Below are 21,003 nucleotides of genomic sequence, written 5' to 3' on the forward strand. Positions count from 1 at the left end.
CACAACACAAACTCCCTACGCCAAGGCTCCTCTTCTGGGAGCAGCACCCAAGGGCCAGGCTCACCACAAAAAGCTTCCACTGCATAAGGCTTTCTGCATTCCATCTCAGAGATCAGGCCTTCAGGATATGGTTTTCAGAGCTCTCTCTGTTTTTACGTTACTTTCTTTTCCTAATATAATTTTATATTTGAGCTGTTTAATGGATAACCCAAAATTGATTTTTTTTTTTTTTTTTTTCAGAAATAGACACACATTGAAAGACACTCGAACAAGGTCGTTCTGCCTTGCTGCAAAGTCCAACCAGATTATCAGTAAAAGCCTTATCCAAAATCCTTTGATGTCAAACAGAGTATTTCTACTGGCTGGATTTAATATTGAATGCAGATTCAATCCAAACTGGAGTGCAACAATCAACCACTCAACTCCACAACTCTCCCTGGCGACACTCATGGGATTTCAAACTGTAACCTCACATTGGAAATTTCTGCATCCAATTACCACTTATCAGAGGCCACCAATCTCTTAAACTTTAATGGTTAAAGAAAACTCACTGTTTGGTTTACAAAGGCAATAAACACCTTAATGCTTTCAGTAAGCTCTTTGCCTTATACTATGTTTTTAGCTCTGGAATCTTTTCCTGGAGCTCTGGAGGAACTTTATTTAAGTAAACTGCTAACCTATTATTTTTACAGTCTTTGTTTTCTCTAGGAAATGACTTAAGAAGAAAACCCTCTAACAGTGATCTCAGCATTCATACAGCAGTGAACTTCAGATACAGTAATTGCATCGCTGAGAGCTATGACGACTTTCCCATGGGGGAGAAATGACCTGGTAATTCACGAATGACAAAGTCAAAAGTAAGGTAAGCCGGGGGAGGGAAAGGATTTCCCCCTAGGATGAGATAAATGTAATTTCTCACAGCAGTGTATATGTCTCTTAAGCCTCAGGTGGTTTTAAGTTAATGAGATTAGTTCCAGCAGGCAGTGAAATCCCAGGATATAGGAATTATATTTCATCAGTTTTCACTTCATCCAGCAAGCACGGTGGAGTCAATCTTTGTGTCATTTTGTTATTGTCCTGGTTTGGGTCTTGTTCTCAGGCTCAAGCCTGGCTAAAGCACCTCATAACTTTGACTTAAAAGCTTAAGCATCATGTAAAGAGTGTGTTTAAATGTTTGAAAGGGAGGAGAAAAGCACCAGGCCTAATCTGTAGAAAAGGATTTTTTTGTTTCACTTTTCAGATGTGCTTCTATTCATGGAATTTGTTCTTGTACTTTCCCTAAACCAAGGTCACATGCATTTTTATCCTGGACACACAAAAAGCCCTCAGAATGCACTGCTGTAAGAAGCACTGCCTTTATAATATTTACACCCTAAAAATATGGACATTAACAGGTCCTGATGACTGGCTAGTTCAGTATTTTAATAATAACCAAAAAGAGCTCCTCTCCAGTGACCACCCACTGGATGTTCAAGCTGCAGTTTCCAGTCCCCAGATCTGCTCATACAAGAACACCTTCACTCCTTTATGCCATTACAACAGCTGTAAAGAAGAAGGCTCTTAAAAGATTAAAAATAAGGTCAGATGAGAACACTGATTTCCACTAAGAATTCTTCTACAACCAGCCCAATTTTTACTTACTATCATTGAATAACTGCTAATTTAGCAATTGTTTTACAAACTAGATACTATTTTTAGCTGTGAATTTAAATTTAACCTTGATGAAATCACCACTGTAATAAAAATGCAGAAAAATCTAGTGTTGCCAATATGCTTTAGGAAGGTCTTTCCCATCCAACAGGGGAATGACCTTTACTCCACTCGTGAAAATGTGCAGACATCACATCAAGAAAATGCTCATATTAGTCCCATGTCTCTTTCCAAGACAGTCTAATTAAACTTCACATCCAGAAAGTACATGGAGGAATTATTTTTACTGGGGCAATTGAACCTCAAAATACAAAATGAACTCTATTAAAAAAAAATTCTACAATACCCAAATCCATTACAGGGAAAGCTGTGTTTATTTTAGTTTTGATTTACAAGCCTGACTTCAATACAGGAAATCACACCCACACAGACATCACTGTTTGAACTTTTTTGGCCGTTTTATTTATTTCTACTCCCAAATCTGCCTTCCCATTCTGTGTCAAAGCACCACCACATTATCTTTACTCTTCACTCTGCACAGAGATGTCCTTCCTTCTTTAGGCTTTAGCACTTCATAACCAGGTGCTTTCAGTTACAAAAAGTTCAAGCATCTCTTTTCCAAAAGAGCAAGCTCCATCACAGCTCAGTGAGGAGTGACAAAAATTCAAAATTAGGAGACTCATTTCCTTTTTCTCTGGAAGTACTTCAGCTGGTACAAACAGGTAACACGTAACTAAAGAGAGGCAACATCAGCAAATGAATCTGAGGACAGAGGTCAAAATCTGGTTTCTGGCACAATTCCAAACTCTGGAACCTGATATGTTGGATAAACTCCTGAGCATCCAGTATCCACCACTACGTGGGCTGGCTGCAACTTGGGAAAATGCAGCTGCACAGGGATGTAATATCACACACAGGTGAGATAAAAATGCATTTGCCTGTAAGACACCCAAATGTTTGCTTACCTGCAAAGTAAATAGACATTTGCTGTCACCTAAACCCAATGAGTATTTCAACACCTGCACAGATCAAAGCATGCAGTTTTCAGTTAAACATAAAACAAATATGAATTCCAACAATAGGAAAATGAACTACCAGGGTAATTACTCTGGAAGCACTGTAATTATGAGTGTCATCAGAATGCATTACGCTCTGTGTTGGCAAAAGAATTATTTTGTAATGGGTCACAAAACTCCTTTCCACACGCTTTAATAATCAGCACACAAGCTTCAAAGGGGGTATCTATTTTAAATCTCTGCCATCATGTCACTGTCAGCCTCTGAAAGAAACACACGAAGACAGGCCCACTGAAAAAATAATTCCCAAAGTATGAAAACAAGGTGCGTAACCTTAAAATGTTTTCAGAAGAAAACAAAATGCAGTGGTCTGCAAGTATTTACATTTCTTTTAAGGTCAGGAAAGTCAATTAAAATTAAATATTTCCATTTCTTGCACAATTACAAGTCTCATACATAAATACCTGCCATAGGAAAAAGACTTTAAAATAAGTGTTCCCTAATAGAAAAACAATATTCTGGAGGATTTTTGCAGGAAAAAAGTAAAGCTTTACCATTCTATTTTAAATAGTTAATGTGTGTTCAAGTGGCCTTAATCTACTATGACTAGCTCTTTAAAAAGAAGTCTAAATGCTTGCTTTAACCTTACCTTTCTCTTGGTCAGTTCCATATTTGCTACGTGCCATTTCTTTGCTGAAAGAATCATTGCACAAAAGTTCCCTTATAGAGCCTATTATCAGCATTTGGCTGGAGACAGCCCAAAAGCATTAAGCTTCCTGAAAAGGAAAAACGAAGAGAGTCAAGCTCTGCTTTTCACAAGTGCAAGAAAAAATGGCCTGGTTTTGGGAACAGCTTGCTGCACCCCTCTTAGCCAGCAAAGAACTGCAATTTTACAACTGCATATCACAATGGATCCTCTCTCCTCCATCCAGAGGGCCATGCATCCCTAGAGCTGCTTGTATGTAAGAACAAAGTTGTGCCCTGACATTTAATTCCTGTGCAGCAGGCGCAGAACAGAGCATCTAAACCAACGCTGCTGCTGTAAATAAAGTGACAGCTCATCCAGTTCTGATCCAGAAGGTGTGAAGATAAATACATAAAGCTAGCCATGAGTTTATCTTCTCTATGCTTTTTCTTCTTCTTACCTTCTCTCCTAATGTTTGCAACATTAAAAGAAAACTATTACCCTAGCAAATTGTTTTACAGAGAAAGGGGAGGAATTTAATCTCCACTGTATTGCTATAAAAATGGTGGAAAGAGCATGTGTACTTACAGAGATTACACACAGACACATTTTTGTGCAGAAACAAAAAGTAGCCTTAAGGTAAGTGGGGAAATATCACAGAGTTCAGTGAGGAAATTCCACTTTGAACATGAGCATAATCCAGGAACTGCAGCTCTGTCTGGCCTGGGACAGAGCACACCCTGTCACAGTCTGGTAAAACAGAGTGATCTGACTGATGCTAAAGAATGGCAATACTAAAGCTTCTCAATTTTGCTTGCATTGCAAATATCCTTATACAAGACTACTTTTGAGACGAAAAAAAAAAAAAAGGCAAGGCAATAAAACATCACGTTTGAAGTCTCCTACTCCCTGAAATTTTTGTTCCTAACTCTAGAGGTGCCTGGACACATCAGGAAAGATTCAGCTTCCTTCTGCTGCAGGAATGCAACAGATTAACCTAATGCATGGATGGAACCTTGTTTGGGAGAGGAGAGAGATGCTGGCATCAGCCTGATGTATATGAAAACAGGCAGGCTACAAAGTTTAAGGAAGTATGAAAACTGTATATGAGACAGTTTTGTGATTAAAAAGGAGATAATGAAATGGACAGAAGTTGTCAAAAAAATACTTCATTTTACTTTGCTTACTGAAATAAGTATTGATGGATAAGTTCCCAGCTTCATTGCAGTATACATTGGATTAGGGCTATTGAGCTAACTCACCATGATGCATCGCCTGACAGCAAGAAAAATTAAACAGCTCAAGCTGCAATCTTGTCAGATCTCAGAAGGCTGGCAGGACGTGAGTGATCCAACAGGAACTTCCACAGAGAGCTGGGAAATACAGCTGGGAATTCATCCCCTGCTTCTACTGAGCATGTGCTCAGCAAACTGTGTTCTGGAGGCTGAGGCTTCACCCAGGCTGCTGACCATGGAGAATGTCACCAAACACCAGTGGCACCTTTTGCACGTTAATCCTCTCTCAACACAGAACAGCTCCAGCTTACACAGCTCACACAGACAGGAACAAAAACAAATGCTTTTAGGGAGTCCTTGAGTGGAGATGCTCAAGTAATTTTATTAATGACAGGTAAGACCTTTTTCGTTAAAAACCAGGGTGGTCCATCAATCTTCCAACAAGAAATGCCCTTCACTTTCCATGTCAGCCAGAAATGCTGCAATGTTTTCTGCACTGCAATCACTGAGTGGCTGACAATTACCCACAGCCAAGATTTCTGAACCACCATACCACAAAATCTCCCAAGAACTGCTGTGTGCACTCAGCATATCAGGATGTTGCATATCCTTCATTAAAAGGACCACAGAACCACATGAAAACAACAGAGGGTTTCCCCTTGCACTGCAAGCCTAGGGCAGGAATTTCCACACACCAGTGATACATTCCATTGTTGAAGAATGGTCTATTTTAAATAAGTGACAGTGTGACAATGCTCTGCAAATGTTGTACCAAGGTTTACCCTGTAATATTAAAACGATTGTGCAGATTGTACTGGAGGATATTAAATGCTGCTCCAGTTCACTAATGGCTTTCACACCTTAGGTTCCACTAAAGTGCCTTGGTCATTTCACAGGACACAGCTTACATTAAATATTGTGTACTTGCCTGCAATAGGCTCACAATCCTTTAACCTCAAAAATAGGCAACATAATCTCTTTTAACACTATTACGTAAAAAAACATCACATAAACACTAGCAGGAGTGCTCCAGAACAAACTCACTCAAGTTCTAATTTTTCCTGTTTTCAATTTTTTCAGCAACCTCACTCCACTGTGAGTTTTCATGTCACACTGACTTCATCACTGTCACAGAGTATAGCATAAATGTCCCATTTCATTACAGTGGAAAAAATCTGTGTGCCTAGTCTTAAGCAAACAAGCAGGGAACATGACTTACTTTTGATATGAAGAGATGATAACTTTGAGTTTTAAAACTGTACTTGGTGTTTCCCTGATCTTCACTTCCCATAAGAAAAGTAGAAAATCCTCATCTGCAAATTGCTAAAAATAATAAGTTGCAAGATGTGACCTTGGATAAAGCAATGTTAAATTGGCCAGCAAATTTTTTGGAGGCATCACTGTTATTAACTTGCAATTTTTTCATTTCAGTCTGCCAGTGATGCTTGGCAGGTTATAATTTTTCATTTTCTCACTTGGCTGATGCTCACTCAAGTAGAGATTATGGAGATAGTGGTGGAGAATTTTTACAAATATTTTTCCCCTTTCGTTCAGTCATAGCAGGATTCAAACACAAACTGTCTCTGTGAGGTGGGTTACCCCTGTAACAGGACTACTGACAAAGATCCTGTCAGTATTCCAATGGCAGGAACAGTTCTGCCTCTTTTGGAACTCATGGGATCTCCAGCACATTAATGGCCAGCTGGACAACTGCAGCTGTTCAGTGCATTCCCACCAGGAATGTTCTGGCCCAACTTCACTTCTGCTTTAATAGTTAATATACAAGAGAAGTTCAAAACTTTAGTGAATTGGTATTTTCCCTTGAGGTCGCTGCTCCTTCAATTTATTTTTTTTTTAAAACCACTGATCCCTTTCTACTAAGAGTATTCCCCACTCATGACTAAGTTTGTTTGCCTCCACATCACCTTCCCACTCTCTCATCATTTCCTTGCCACTGATTTAATGCATAAAAACTGTAATGAACAGCTCCTCCCAGTGATCATCCTGGAACAACACTTCCTATTTCTTAAGTGTGTGTGTTTTTTGGTTTGGTTTTTGGGTTTTTTTTCACTCCAAATATCCTCTCTTCACAAGGAAAATATCCAGAATACAAATATCTGACTTAACATAAACAGATCCAAAAATGCACTATTAAGTTGTTCTGCCTTTGGTGGTGAACCAAACGCATCCTCCTGCCAGAAGATCCATTTTGTGACAATTCTCTGACTAAAAATACCTGTCCCCCCAGCAACTCTGATCCAGGAATTGTACATGACATGCTGTGAATATTTGCAGCGCTCTCCTCATTATCAGGAGAGATTTTTCTATTACTATTCTCCTAGTCTTCAAGAGTTTGTGCAGGAAGGGAACAGCGAGGGGAGGTCGAAGAACACATCAAAGGCTGCACACCAGAAGCATCAGTCACCACACAAGGCATCATCATCCATCAGAAACCACAGTGCAAACAAAGCTGGAGATACTCTGAGGTTTTTACTACTGGATACAGCCCAAATGGTATTAAAAGAGTCTGACAAAACATGCCACTGCCTTCCTAATTATCCATTTTTAGCCATCCCACTCAAGCCATGCATATTCAATACAAAGAAGTAATCACTGACCTGAGTGCACAGAGAAACAAGCTCACATTTATCTTGCCTTTCTCTTTTGTAACTTTTCAAGCATTTTCAAGTATTTTTTATCCTAGCAGCAAGACTGTCATTGAAAATAAGCTTCATCACTCAAAGAGATTAAAATTTTGGCTGATAACTAGAGTGACATAGTAAGGTTTCCAAAGTCTTATGACTCTATAAAACTATTAACTCAGATCTAATTCACTGCTTTTTATTTCATTTTCTGAAACATTTTTAGAAAGACAGCATAATATCACTCATTTTATAGGCAGGGAACTGAAAGCACAGGAAAGAAAAGTACCATTGGATAAGGCCATACAGGGGAACAGTGGCTGTATTTTAATAGTGATCAAGTCTTCAAAATCAAAGTTCATTCCCACTTGTGTTCAGATATTCATATTCTAGACATTCTCCTTGGGAACAGAAAATATTTAAGTAAAAATTAACAATAAAAACAATAATTAAAAAACAAACTCCAAATAACAAAAAAACTTCCATTCTTCAATCGAGACAATTTCCCTTCAGTTCATGACTACATTTCCAGCAACCACACAGTCCAGAGAACAACAGATAATGTTCAGGAGCTCCCCAAGAGCCTATTCCCAGCTTTGACAGAGCTCCTAGTTTTGTGATTCCTGGCTTACAACCCGTGGAAAGTCGCTTTTAACATCTGCTGCTCCATTAACACATCCAGCAACACCATGAAATCAGCAGAGAGCACAGGGAACTCCATCCTCAGGCATCCAGCAGCCTCCTGGGAAGCTGCAGCAGGTAAGGAATTCAGCTGCACAGCATCCATCCTGCCTTACTTCATGGACACACAATGCTGGTCTCACCATACAGAGTTTGCAGAACTATACAACACCCACTCAGATAAAATTCTGATCCTAATAAAATATTTTTTCTCAATTACCTTGGAACTAGGTTGGAGAATATATATTTCAGTAATAAACAGATATGCTGTTAGAAGTTGTTTTTTTAAGCAGGGTTATTTGGGGTTTGGGTTTTACATTTTTTCATTCACCTCTCAAATAGGACTTGTTCCATAAGCTGATTAACACTAATTTAGCTCTTCTAGTGACCACTCGTGCCAGTCAAAGCATATCATGTGATGCAGGGACAACACAAAACAAAAAAGGACACAACTGAGTTGTAGTAGTCAAGGCTTAATTTCTCAACACAACACTGCAAAATGCTCAGGTCACTCTATGGATTTCTTTCCACCAAATTAATTCTCTTAAAAACAACAAAATTTGCATCAAGTCTGACCTCAGGTCCACTGAAGTCCAACAGCTGACACGTCTGGAACAGACATGAATTACAGCTGTAAGCAACTACAAGCTCCCTGACAATCTCTACTAGTTAAAAGGAAACAAAATTTGATGTAGTACTAAGAGCTGAATTTTAGAAAAAAACAGCCTTGAATCTTTATGCACCTGCCTAAAGCTAATAAACTCATGCATACATCAGGAAAAATCAAATTCAAATAAACTATTCATGAGTCTTTGTTACTTATACATTAGGAATCCAATAAAGAAAGCTACTCTGGAAGCAAAGAATGCAATATAAAAGTGCTCCAGCTTCCTTTGCTGGAATTTTTTTAACCATATCACACCCCTGCTTTGCCCTGTGGCAACACGTTTCAATAACTCAGACTTTTCTTAGATACTCACTATTGTACAACAGTCTATTCTGCATATGATATTCTATTTGTGCAACAAGACAACAAAGAGCCCACCTTCCCCTGCTCAGAGCATCTTTTACTATTAAATAAAAAGATTTCTTTGATGTCTGCTGATGCAGGACAACACAAGTTTTGTGCTGTCACATCAAGTGTGGCAGTCTCACTGCAAGAATCCAAACACAGCTCTCAGGTCACCCTAAATGCACAAGGGATACGTGGAAGGGGCCCTGCACATGTGAGAACTGGGGCTGCTCCCATCAGCTCTTGACCTTCAACCAGCAGAAGTCAGCCCAGACTGTTAAAGCACTAAGTGGACAGCCCTGACTATTCCAGATTTTGTTTCAGCCATTTGTGTAGCATTTACTGAGTTTGCCAGTGACTGCAGATCTTTATTCATTACAAAAAGTAATTATCTCCTCACAAGGAAGTGAAGTCCGTGAGATTTCAGCAAATATTCTTCATTAATTTGTTGAATTAGCAGAAGAAAGAATCTAATCACCAATATTAATGCTTTGCTGAGCAAGAGCCCTGACTTAAGCACTGGGTGGTCACCTGTAAATCCAGAGATCTAAATTTCATTGTCCCCAAATTAGCTTGATTAAAGCAGTCACTAAAAAAGCCAAGCACCTCAGATATCTCTGGGGCTTTTTGGATCAGTACATGCTCCAGGTAAAGTCTTTTATTTTGCCTAATACACCCACACATCCCCACCCTGGAAAATGGGGCTTAAAACAATGTCAGAAGAAGCCTAAATAAAAGAAATGAAGGTTAGTGGCTGGGAATGAGGAATAAATATTGCCTAGAAAGACACTAAGCTATTAATGAAAACAATTTCAGTGTGTATTTTAGTAGTAGGGTGTTTAAAACAAATTTCCAGTATTAATCTAGAGATCATGAAGGTACAACCAATCTTAGAAAAAAATGTGTTGGAAAACACATTTTCCAACAGTTTAGCTTCATTACGTTGATTGCAAAATCCTGCCTATTTTAGGCTGCGTTTATGTATTTTGTTCAAGTCTAACTTGCTGTCCAGTCCACCTCACACAGCCAAGTGAGAACAAAAACACAAGCACTACAAAAATGCTAAGCCTTCAAAAATGTCCCCTGGAAAAGGTCTAGAAATCTTTCATCTTAACAGAATCTTAGATAAACACTGAATCCCTCTTTACTTCATAGTGGTGCTCTTACTACGAAGCCCTGATAAACCACACTCAGTACTGACTCTGCACAAAGTACTCCTGATTAAATTATTTTTCACTGGCCCTTCCTTTTAATTTTTAACCTGCTACAATAACTAACAAATACAGCAGAGAGCTCTGCAGAATCTGATTAGTATGCCAAGGTTAAATAAAATGTTCTGGAACAGAAATCACACACACTGGCCTGCATGTTATAGTCAGTGCCTACAGACTAGCAGAAATTAGGTTTTAAGGAAAGCCAAGATTGAAAAAAGATTACCAGGAAAGACTGAGGTAATATTTATATTAGCTTCTGTACATTCAGGAACTTCTGGGTACACACAGAATGTCCCTAGGAGGCTCCTATATCTAGATTTCCATCAGTGAATAATTATTCAGGTTTAATCCATTTTCAGATTGCTTTTTATTTGAGAAGTATCTACCCGAGTTTCCACTCAATATCAGAAAAAGGGTAAGTGTGTATTTTAAGGCAGTTTCTGAAGCACATCTCATACCACTGCAAGGCAATTTCCTCTACATAGTTTCAAAGAAAATTCTGTTCTTTTGCCATGCCACTTTTCCTCACAAACCAGTATAACGTAGTGTCAGCCAGCAGTCAGTCATTTAAACAGAGCTACATTCACATAGCAGGTAAGAACTCTGCACGTTGCACAAGATAATTGAGTAAAAGTTTCTACATGGAATTCCTCCAAGGCAAGAGATAAACAATAAATGGATTAATAGTCCCTACAGAGCACTGTAATAATAATCTTTGAAGTTTTTCTACAGCTCTTAGTTAATTTATTCTAGAACCAACGGTGTAAATGCAAGCCTCTAACTGATAAAAAATCAAATTCCTACTAAAGTAGTTTAAGATATAAGTATCTTGGCAGTTTCCCTTTAAATCATATTTATTTCAATCCTGGAAAACCAAATTACTTTGATATATCTCTTACACTGAAACTTTTATGCCTTCTCAGGACATCAGGGATATTCAGATTTTTGAACTAGTACTTTAAAAAAATATGCAGTAAAGGTCAAGAAATTTTTTTTTTCTTTTTTTTTTTTGGTAACACTTCTATCTCATCTTTCTAGGAAGTGTCATTACTTAACTCCTTTCAACCAGAACAAAGGAAAAGAAATGTCTCCATTAAAGACAGAAGGAATTTGACTTCAAAACTGAATCACACAGAGTATCTGCTAGAAAAAGGAAAAAATTACTTAGGCTTTGCCACTTAAGAGATTATAGATCTAGAAAGATATTTTATTCTTACTATAAGGGAAAAAAAAAACAAGTAAGAAAAACAAAGAGCAGAAAGTAGTCCTTATACACCAGTACTTTTTTTCAAAAACACACTCTTTTGTTTCTCACAAGATTAAGTTTTTTCAAGTTTCTCATCTATTCTTGGATGAGCAAAATACAGCAAACAAAAAAAAAAATCTGCCTTAGGAAGTAACAACAAGAGCAGGTATTTTACTCACAACAATTTAACTCTACTTTGATATTTACTAATGCTTTTTCTATTCAAGCATGGCACAAGTCTTCTAGCGGAAGGAAGGCTGGAGAACACCAGAGAATTTCACCCCACCCTTCCAAGTCCCTCTGCTCTGGCACACACAGACAACTCCAGCAAGCCCCCATCTATCAGCAGCCAGAAAACAAGCACCTTTCAATCCCAGAGTGTGAAAGAGAAAACCAAAACCTTTTTCAAAAGGGAGACCGTCTCAGGTTACTGGCACATAACTTGAAATAACAATTCCATAATTCTTCAAACTTGCTATTTCCTAAGAAATGCACACTTCCTTTAATACACCTCAGATCCCTCTTAGAATAGGCACTCAGAAAATTTCCTATAAATATTCTCTGCAGCCTTTCTGGAAACTATTTACAAACTTACAGGCCACAAGCCTAGCTGATCAAGATTGTACGTATATAAATAAACTCTTTATTATCTACGCCCATCAGTATATTACTGCTACATATATGAAAACAAGTATTTCATTTCATTTCCCTGTACTCAGAAGTGCATCAACAATTCTTATGTGCAAGAACCACCTTTCCATTACTCAAAAGAATAAAGCAGCAGAATGCCCCATTTTACAAACAAAAAGGAAAAGAAAGCAACAACTTTACCAAAAAAAACCCAAACACACAAAACTAGAATTCCACACCTGTGCAACAGAAGCATCCTACTTTGGAACACATATTCCAGGAATATTTTTGATCCTGGGACTTTCTGATTCTGAACTGCTGGATCTTTGAATATTAATATTCATTAAATTTAAAAAAATATTTTGAATCTATTTTGGTTTATTTCTCCTGCAGAGAAGACATGTTTTGCTCTAGAAAAACTGAAGTATTCTTAAGAACTGGTTAGATACTGAAACCCATGTAAAACACACATGCAAAGTTAGTGAATTTACACTTTCAGAGTTAATCACCCACTCAGCTTCAAAATCTACACTTAATTGCTGGCATACAAAACACACCAAGAATGAAGTGTGCATAGAGAATCACTTTTTGCTGTTGTGGAGTATTAACAGTGCAGAAAAGCCAGCTAGACCACAGGGGAAATTAGTATTTATCCACACACACACTTATGAAAAACAGCTGTTAGGAAACATGAGGGAAAAAAACCCTTTTTTGACTAAGGATGAAAGCAAGAGAACACGTCCCAAAATAGTCATTTTCAAAGCATTACAAGTAGGTGGATGAAGCAAGTGAAAAGAAGCCACAACTTGGCAATCAAGAAAAGCTCTTTATTAAAACTGCATAGCCTAGTAATTGATCAGGATAGAGAAGTAATTTTTATTTTTCCCTGGAAGCACCACATTCTCCACAGCCTCTACATGTATTTTTTCCTGCTATTTCCATGAAGACAAAAATCAAACCATCTGGCTTGTGCCAGACATATTTGCCCATGCTGTATCTGTTTTTCAGACAGCAGAAACTCATCAAGCATCTAACACATGTGATTAGCTGGTGGGAAAACAAGAATTCAATTTGACTTAAAAAATATCTTTGTATTTGTTCTCATTCCATCCCAGGAGAACACTGGATATTTCTGCATACTTCTCTGCAATTCAGAGAGGCTGAATAACCACTGGTTGAGCATGTTGAGCATATGCTCACACATCATCTCTGGGCCAGCACTTTGGTCTGAAAACAAGACCAGGCTTCTCCCAGCATCTGCCTCTCTTGTGGAAGCACTTACATAAATAATACTGAATAGCCTTTATTCCCAGTTGATAAAGTAAAAATATGGAGTAATGCAACATCTCACTAGTGAAATAAAAATTCCAGAGGCATGTTTCTGTCATCATGTAACTATCTTCCATGTCTAATCAAGACTTTTTGGTTTTTCCCCCTTAATGCATGGCCACAGTGGCTCTCTTACAGAATGGGGCTGAGGGCACCACTTCTTTAATAGTTAAAGGCAGCAACAGCGTGATTATTTTTTTCCACAGGTATTGTCAGAGTCCTCTAAATGAGTAAATCCAGTAATATTTTATTGGGCTTCCATAGCTCAGCCTCAGCCAGAGGTAGAGCCAGAGGCACAGTACATTCCATTTTTGTACACAGTGACCCCCAAGGCTCCCGTTTCCTCCTCACAGGGAGCTCTGCAGTGGCTCCCACAACAACTGCACTATCAACAGGGAGATTACAAAATTCTCTTAAGCCCCCAACATAATGCTTTATTTGTTGTACATACAAGGTGTGTATCTACAGCAGTTCAGTATTTTTTTCTGCTCTTTAATTACATTTCAGATATTCATGAAAGACATTCTCTCTGTGCCAGAGCCCATACGGATTTGTTCGTACCAAAACAGTACTAAAAGAAAATTATTTGAAGCAAATCACCATGAGGAAAATATGCTTCTTAACATGCCCAAATATTGTCATAAAAACCCCTAACAACTAAGCAAGGGAACAGTGAAAAATAACTAACTAATGTGGACAGCAAAACAACGTAAATCCCTGCCTTTAGTCTCACCCAGCATGATGTTTGTGATTCATAGATGTAAATGTCTTGGAACACATTTGTAAAAAGTCATGTTTAATAATTTAATGTGTCAATGCAGCCTGCAGCACCCACCTAAAAGTTCCTTTGAGACTTCACTAACAAGTTCATTTTTTCTCACGACTAGCACGACCAGTGGATTTCAAATTTCATATTAAAAGACAAATAGGAAAATTCATCATCTGCCTACTGTTTTTCCCAGGGGATTTTGGATCACATTTAGTGCCAATGAGGCATCAAAGTGACTGCAGAGAACCAGCTGTGGTGGTGGTGGTGAGCTGTCCAAAGGTGTTGAAGGAGATGACTTGTGTCACCAGGGGATTGTTCCCCAACAGCTTCCAGAACTGAAAGTCTGAAAACTGGAAGAGTCAAGTCTTAAAAGGCACAAATAAAGATGCAGAAACTCGAGATCATTCAGTGTCACCTCACTCAGGACCACTCTTGCCAAAGTACTGCAGAAAATAAACTTCAGGCAAGCAACTCTTGCCTGCACTTGGGACCAATCCACAATATACAAATACAGTGACAAAGGGTCAGTGTAACTCCACATCTCTGCTGGCTCGAGAACACACTGACATTGGCTGTCACACAACCTGGGATGCTCCACAGGAGCTAAAACCACATTTCTCTTAGACAACCTAGAATAAAGCAGTAGTTTCAAAGTGTAAAACTTCCTCGAAGTCCCTCATACAAACACCATCTGCTCTTTTGCAAAAGGTATAACATTTGAAATAACATTCTTTTCTCTCCCTCTTAGTATATTCCATCATGAAGAGAAAATTTTATTTATATAGAGAGCCCGCAAAATGTAGTTCCACAAAAACAGGAACATATGGCCAAATAATTCTGAATAGCACTTAGCATATTCATCTGTAAAATAAGAACTATAATGGGCAGATAAATACACCCAAGTCTACTTGGAAATTGTCAGTATACACATGGTTTTCTGCAAATAATTAGCTTTTTTAAAATTTTTTTCACCCATCACTCTACATTAGTTTTATTGAAGTTAATCTTTTTAAACCACAAACTTGGCCCATGACACCTCATATCACACATATTAATAGCCTAAGTCAGTGCATAAAGAGAAAAAAAAAATCTTATGTTTTATGAAATTTTTATCAGCATTGCAAAGACAAAGGTTGAAACAAATTTAGGTAATCTCTACCATGAACAGAAATATAAAGTAAAAAACACAGAACCTTTATAGAACTACTTGGAGCATAAAAATAAATGCCTAAATAAAAAATACAAGAATAACAACTTAAAAACAGTCCTGAAGGAAGGTGTGAATTCACCTATGAATTACTTTCTGCTATTAGAAAGGAGAAAAACAATGCATGGTCAAACATCTCTGTCTTGCACACTCACTGCTGCAGGTTCTTCTGTAATTGCAGCTTTCAGAATCATCCATCATCCAGCTATTTCTAAACTGTTAAATATTTGTAAGGAAGTGTGCAATCAAAGTAAGTGGCTTAGAATTTGTGGACTGAGCCCCAAAATCTCCAACTTTCCAGCCATTTCCAACACTTACACTGAGCAATACAATATCCAGCTCTCTCTTCAGCATGTATCATGAAACTTTCTGGATACTTGCACATAATCCCTTGAGACAAGAAGCACAATCACCTTCAGACTCTCAAAAATCCTTCCAGCTGCAGACTTTTCCTGCTGTAATTTGCTGCAGTTTTATAACCAGCTGGTCCTCATCATATACATGATTTGGTTCACCAAACCCCGCTCCCTAATCAATCCCCTGGTCATTGCTTCAGTATCCCCTGGGATTTAAGAAAAAAGACTGGTTTCACTGAGTGATGTGCTCTTAGCTTGGCCCTTTCCATTTATTTTGACGATCTCCCATCATATTGAAGGCTGATTCCTGACATGTTCTCCATAAAGCTGAAGAGTTTATACAAGACAGGCATATCTTACTTGACTTGTGCTTCAGCTTGACTTTTGCTCATCCTGTCAAACTGTGTCAAAGGGAGGGTTTGCTATTTTGGTGTTCAATTCTTTTATTTCTCCTCATGCTGCTGTCACAGTTTAACCCCCAGCGAGGGGGCTCAATCCAGCCCCCCACTCCCCCACTGTGAAAAGAGGGAGAGAATCAGAAAAGAGTGAAAACTTGTGGGCTGAGATAAAGCCAGTTTAACAGGTGAAGTAAAAGCTGTGCATGAAAGCAAAACCAAGCATGGAATTTGTTCCCCACTTCCCATGGGCAGGCAGGTGTTCAGATAACCCCAGGAAAGCCTGGACCCATCACACCTAAAAATGACTTGAGGAAATAAGTGCCATCACTCCAAATGTCCCTTTTTCTGCTTCCCCAGCTTTATGCTGAGCACACCACCACTTAGTCTGGAACATTCCCAGGGTCACTGGGATCAGCTATCCCAACTCTGACTCTTCCAACTCCTTGTACATCCCCAGCCTCCTCACTGGTGGGGTGAGGAGCAGAAAAGGTCTTGGCTTTGTGCAAGCACTACTTAGTGCTAACCAAAACATCCCTTTATTATCAACACCATTTCCAGCACAAATCCAAAGCACAGCCCCATTCTAGCTACTAGGAAGAAAATTAACTCTATCCCCAGCAAAACCAGCACAGCTGCCTACAATTCCACTAAGCCTAAGACCTGAAAGCATTGACTGCTAAAGGCATGTAAAACTGAGCACAGGAAAAACCTCAGAAAATTCCTGCTGGCTCTTCACCACAGGAGATAATGCATTATAACACAGATTTCCCCCAAATCTCTGCAGGATCTACAAATCCCTCCTTGCAAACCTTCCAATAATTCCCACACACACACAGTATGTTCTGTTACCACCCTGTTGTATTCAGCTGTTTTCTACATCAGCCCAAGTGTTCTCATCTATGAAACTTACTCAATGACAGCACGATTTAAAAAAAAAAAAATTCACCTTTCTTTCAGATTCTGAATTTCAACCACTTTAATTTCCCCAGCACTTTTATGAAAACCTGTAAGGAATCTTAGCAACTGGCACATTAATTTACTATTTAAAATGGCCGAGACCTCCTAATGCAGAAATCGAGTGCAATGACATCTTCGCATTGCTAAAGAATTGCTCACAAACCAAACTTTTCAACCTTCAGTATAGTTAAAACTAATTCTTGTTTTAGAATTCTTAGTTTTGGGTGTTGGACTCTGATTTCCAGATATCTCTTCCAACTCTAACTATTGTGTATTGTTTCCAGGCATTTCAGGCATTTAAAGGTCTTCAGTTATCCATCAGTTCTGTTCTAATTTCAACAGTCTCCTGGGCTAACCATATTTTATGATTTGTCTTTTTATGTAGATGCAAGTATTTACATACAGAAAAAAATACTTTGATCATCTGCTGTGACTTGTATAGCACATGGACACATGCCCTCAATTAAGTTTTACTTAGGTACATTTTAAAGGAAGAATATCTAGTTGAATTAAAGTTTTCCTTTGATGAATATCCTACCATAATGTGCAATAAATTACCCCCTTGCTGAAGATGCAGTTCTTATTTCTACTGCAAATGTGTCTGGCTCATATTTTAGCCACAGGATCTTGATATCCCATCATTTTCTTCTTCATCACAGAATTTCTGTTAACAAGGCGCAGGCTTAAATACTGCAATTAAGTCACTCCCCTCCTTTCTCTTTGATTATATTTAACATATTGAGTTCTTAGAATTTCTCCCTCAGGAGCTATTTTCAGCCTTTATTCATTCTTAGAGCTCTTCTCTGAAGTCTCTTTGACTCTAACATCCTGCTTGAAGTATGAGCACCCAAACTTGACAGAAATTCTTGGCATGATCTCAGTAGTGCCAAACACAAAGACACGGTACATTTCCTGCCCAGTCATATAGAGATTGGGTCATACTGGAGCTTTTCCCAAGTTACCTCAAATCAATCTGTATTTACATGGAAAACAGTTAACTGAGAAGCTAAAACAAGCAATCCAGAGAAAACTGAAGAACAGACCCAACAATTCTACTAATTCAACTTCCCAGATGACTGTTGCATATATTCCCCTCCCTACATTTGTTTGGGAGACAAATCCCTCTGATTTTCAAGGAGGAAGCCCAAGAAAACTGTGGGACTGCTGAATCCTTTGGCTCTGGATAAAGGTGGAATGCTGTACTTAGTAGTGTATAGAGTTAACCAGCCTGAATTCAAAGCCAAGGCTTACTGAGGTTAACAACCCATGTCAATAGTGTTCTATCATCAATTTTTAACACAAGTAACAGGTCAGTAATAAATAACAGCATATTCACATTTTTATTCAGTACCAGTACAAAGAACTACAAACACATTTGCACAAGAAACCAGAAGAAGCAGTGTAGGTGAACCTTCATTTGATTACTCCTTGACTATGTTTTCAGATATGCAGTCTTGGTATTTTTTTCCCTACTAGATCCCAACTGACCAACAGATACCACAGCAAGAAGACGGCTGAGAGAATACAACTGCTCTTCTGCTCTCAGCCTGGGCTGTGACAGGTGTACTTGATTATCAGTTTTTTGGAACTATACTGGAGGATAAACAGTGACCTTTGCTGCTTCTCTGCACAGCAGCATTAACCAGGCACACTGACAGACTCAAGACATGCTGTGATGCACATGTTGCTAAGTCTTTGAGAACACAGTGCATTGTTTTCAACTGCTGATAGAATCACAGAACCTCCTAGGTTGGAAAAGGCCTCTAAGAACATCGAGTCCAACCATTAACCCAGCACTAAACTGTGTCCTCAAGTGTCACATTTACACATCTTTTAAATCCTCCAGGGATGAGAACTACACCAGTCTCCTGAAGAGATTGTTCCAATGCGCAACAGCATTTTTCCGTGAAGGATTTTTTTCCAGCATCCAATCTAAAACCCCCCAGACATAAGCAGTTTTCTCTTGTCCTTCTGCTTGTTACTCAGGAGAAGAGACTGATCCTCACCTGGCTAGAAACTCTTCTCAGTCAGAACACTGAGTTACTTACTGGAGGCAATTTTCCCATCAGTATCTGCTCTGTATCCTACAGCTGCAAATAATGCCTATTTCATAGCTGGATTACTAGCAAACCAAAGCATAATCTGCACAAAAATGCCAAAGAGGATCCCAATCCTACTAAATTTTCATTTAGAGCCATCTATCAATGACGTCCTCATATTACATTGCATACTCCTAATGAGCTCATTTATAAATGTATTTATAATGCATGTGTCTAAACACCAAAGCAAACATCACAGGGGAGGAGAGGGTTGGAAAAGAAGAAAACGAAACCAAACAAAACGAGAAAGCATAATACTTCCCAAGTAGAGTTTAGGCAATTCTATACTATAATTCTATACTATAATTCTATGGCAGGAATGCTGGCCTTGACAACAAAATTATGTTTAGAGTAGAAGATCCAGAGCCACTGAAAAAGTCTGAGGATTTAGAAATGTCTATTTGACAGATTACCATAATGAAGATCTACAGCACACGTTCCCTGGAGGATTACATGTGAATCACGAAGAACGTCTGAAATAAATCTGTTTATTAAGGGGGAGATAAAGCACTTTGAAGGTCTATTTTTGTCTGGTTTGTATTCATACCCTGAGGTTATTTAAAAAGAGGGAAAAAATAATGCAGGTATGTACCACAGCAGTGACAGGCAAAGACTTCAGCTATGAAGATTAACAGAGCGGGAAGTCATATGATCCAGCCTGACTATGGGAGTTGCTACCAAAAAACTGCAACTTGTGACATCCATGTGAACCACGAGCATCCTGCTATTAACTTAGACAATTCTGACTTTCTTCCCATTTAAACGTTATTTTCTTCTTCAGATAAACAATGTGGACTCAACTCTTAAAGGCAAAAAAACCCCCAGTTTTCCCTTATCACAAACAAAAGTACTGCTTCATCATCCAACAATGTGACCTGTTGGTCTCATTTCAGCCAACATCTTCAGCAATGTAAAACTCTCATAATTTTAAGGATGCGAAAAAAACTTCTAAGTTTAGATAGACACAAAACCCAAGAAATAGCTGATGAAACTTGGGAAAAAAAAAGTGTGTTTCTGTGGGATAGATTATTTTTTTAAAGAAAATATTGTGTTTGTAGCTCTAGAGTTTTCAATTTAAAAACTCCAGTGGGGAAAAAAAACCTGCTAAAGGTAAACTACAAAAGATCACTCTTTGGCTTGCTTCAGGTGATTTGACATTATTTAATCAGGTAGATTACCATACAGTTAAGACATGCACTGGGAATGTGATCCATGACCAAAATTCTCAGAAGAAACTTTTTAGTATTTTGATGATAGCAGAGATAAATGCTACATTATGGATGTACTGGGACTCATACAAGAGCTCTTTAGATTAAAATTCTAAAAATACATACGGTTATTGCTTGATATACAGGACTGGTATAGTTACAGTTTCAGTCATCTAATGCTTTCCATATGCTAACCACTGAACAAATAAATTTGCCTGTAAATGCAAGAAATATGCACCAAGCAATAAATAAGCCAACATGAAACAGGCTGTTCATATCAGGGTTAAAAATCTAAATTCTTTATTTCTTCCCTGAATATTTCTGTCCTCATGACTCAGCAGCAATGCCGCAAGTTTCAGCTGAAGTCAGCGAGATGCCTCAGTGCTGTTTTGCAAGTGTCAACTCCATGCTCGTTACGGAGTTTGTTTTAATTACAATTTTGAGGCCTCTCAGTTACAGAGACGAACACCTGCCGAAGTCAAGGAGTTCGGTATGGACGGAGAAACCAAGACACTGAGGATCACACAGAAGGGCGACAATGACAATGTCGTCCTAGACTGAAACTTGCAAAATGTGCCGGTTGCGTTTCTGGTACCCTGAGCACACCCCAAATCCCGAGCGGGAGCGCGTCCTGCCATCCTCCCGACTGCGCTCACGGCTCGCAGCAAG

The 21,003-nt window shown here is 38.6% G+C and overlaps 1 protein-coding gene and 1 long non-coding RNA gene across 2 annotated transcripts in view; one reads left to right on the top strand and one right to left on the bottom strand.

The window, feature by feature from the left end:
- NAALADL2 (N-acetylated alpha-linked acidic dipeptidase like 2) overlaps positions 1-21,003 on the bottom strand; it is a 413,827-nt gene that overhangs the window by 391,156 nt on the left and 1,668 nt on the right. The gene's annotated exons all lie outside the window — the stretch shown is intronic.
- On the top strand, positions 282-2,005 carry LOC110480374 (uncharacterized). The gene is made up of 2 exons (XR_002467100.3): positions 282-591; positions 693-2,005. It is a non-coding gene; the product is annotated as an uncharacterized LOC110480374 (long non-coding RNA).

This window comes from Lonchura striata, chromosome 10 (assembly GCF_046129695.1).
Source record: "Lonchura striata isolate bLonStr1 chromosome 10, bLonStr1.mat, whole genome shotgun sequence".
Lineage (NCBI taxonomy): Eukaryota > Metazoa > Chordata > Aves > Passeriformes > Estrildidae > Lonchura > Lonchura striata.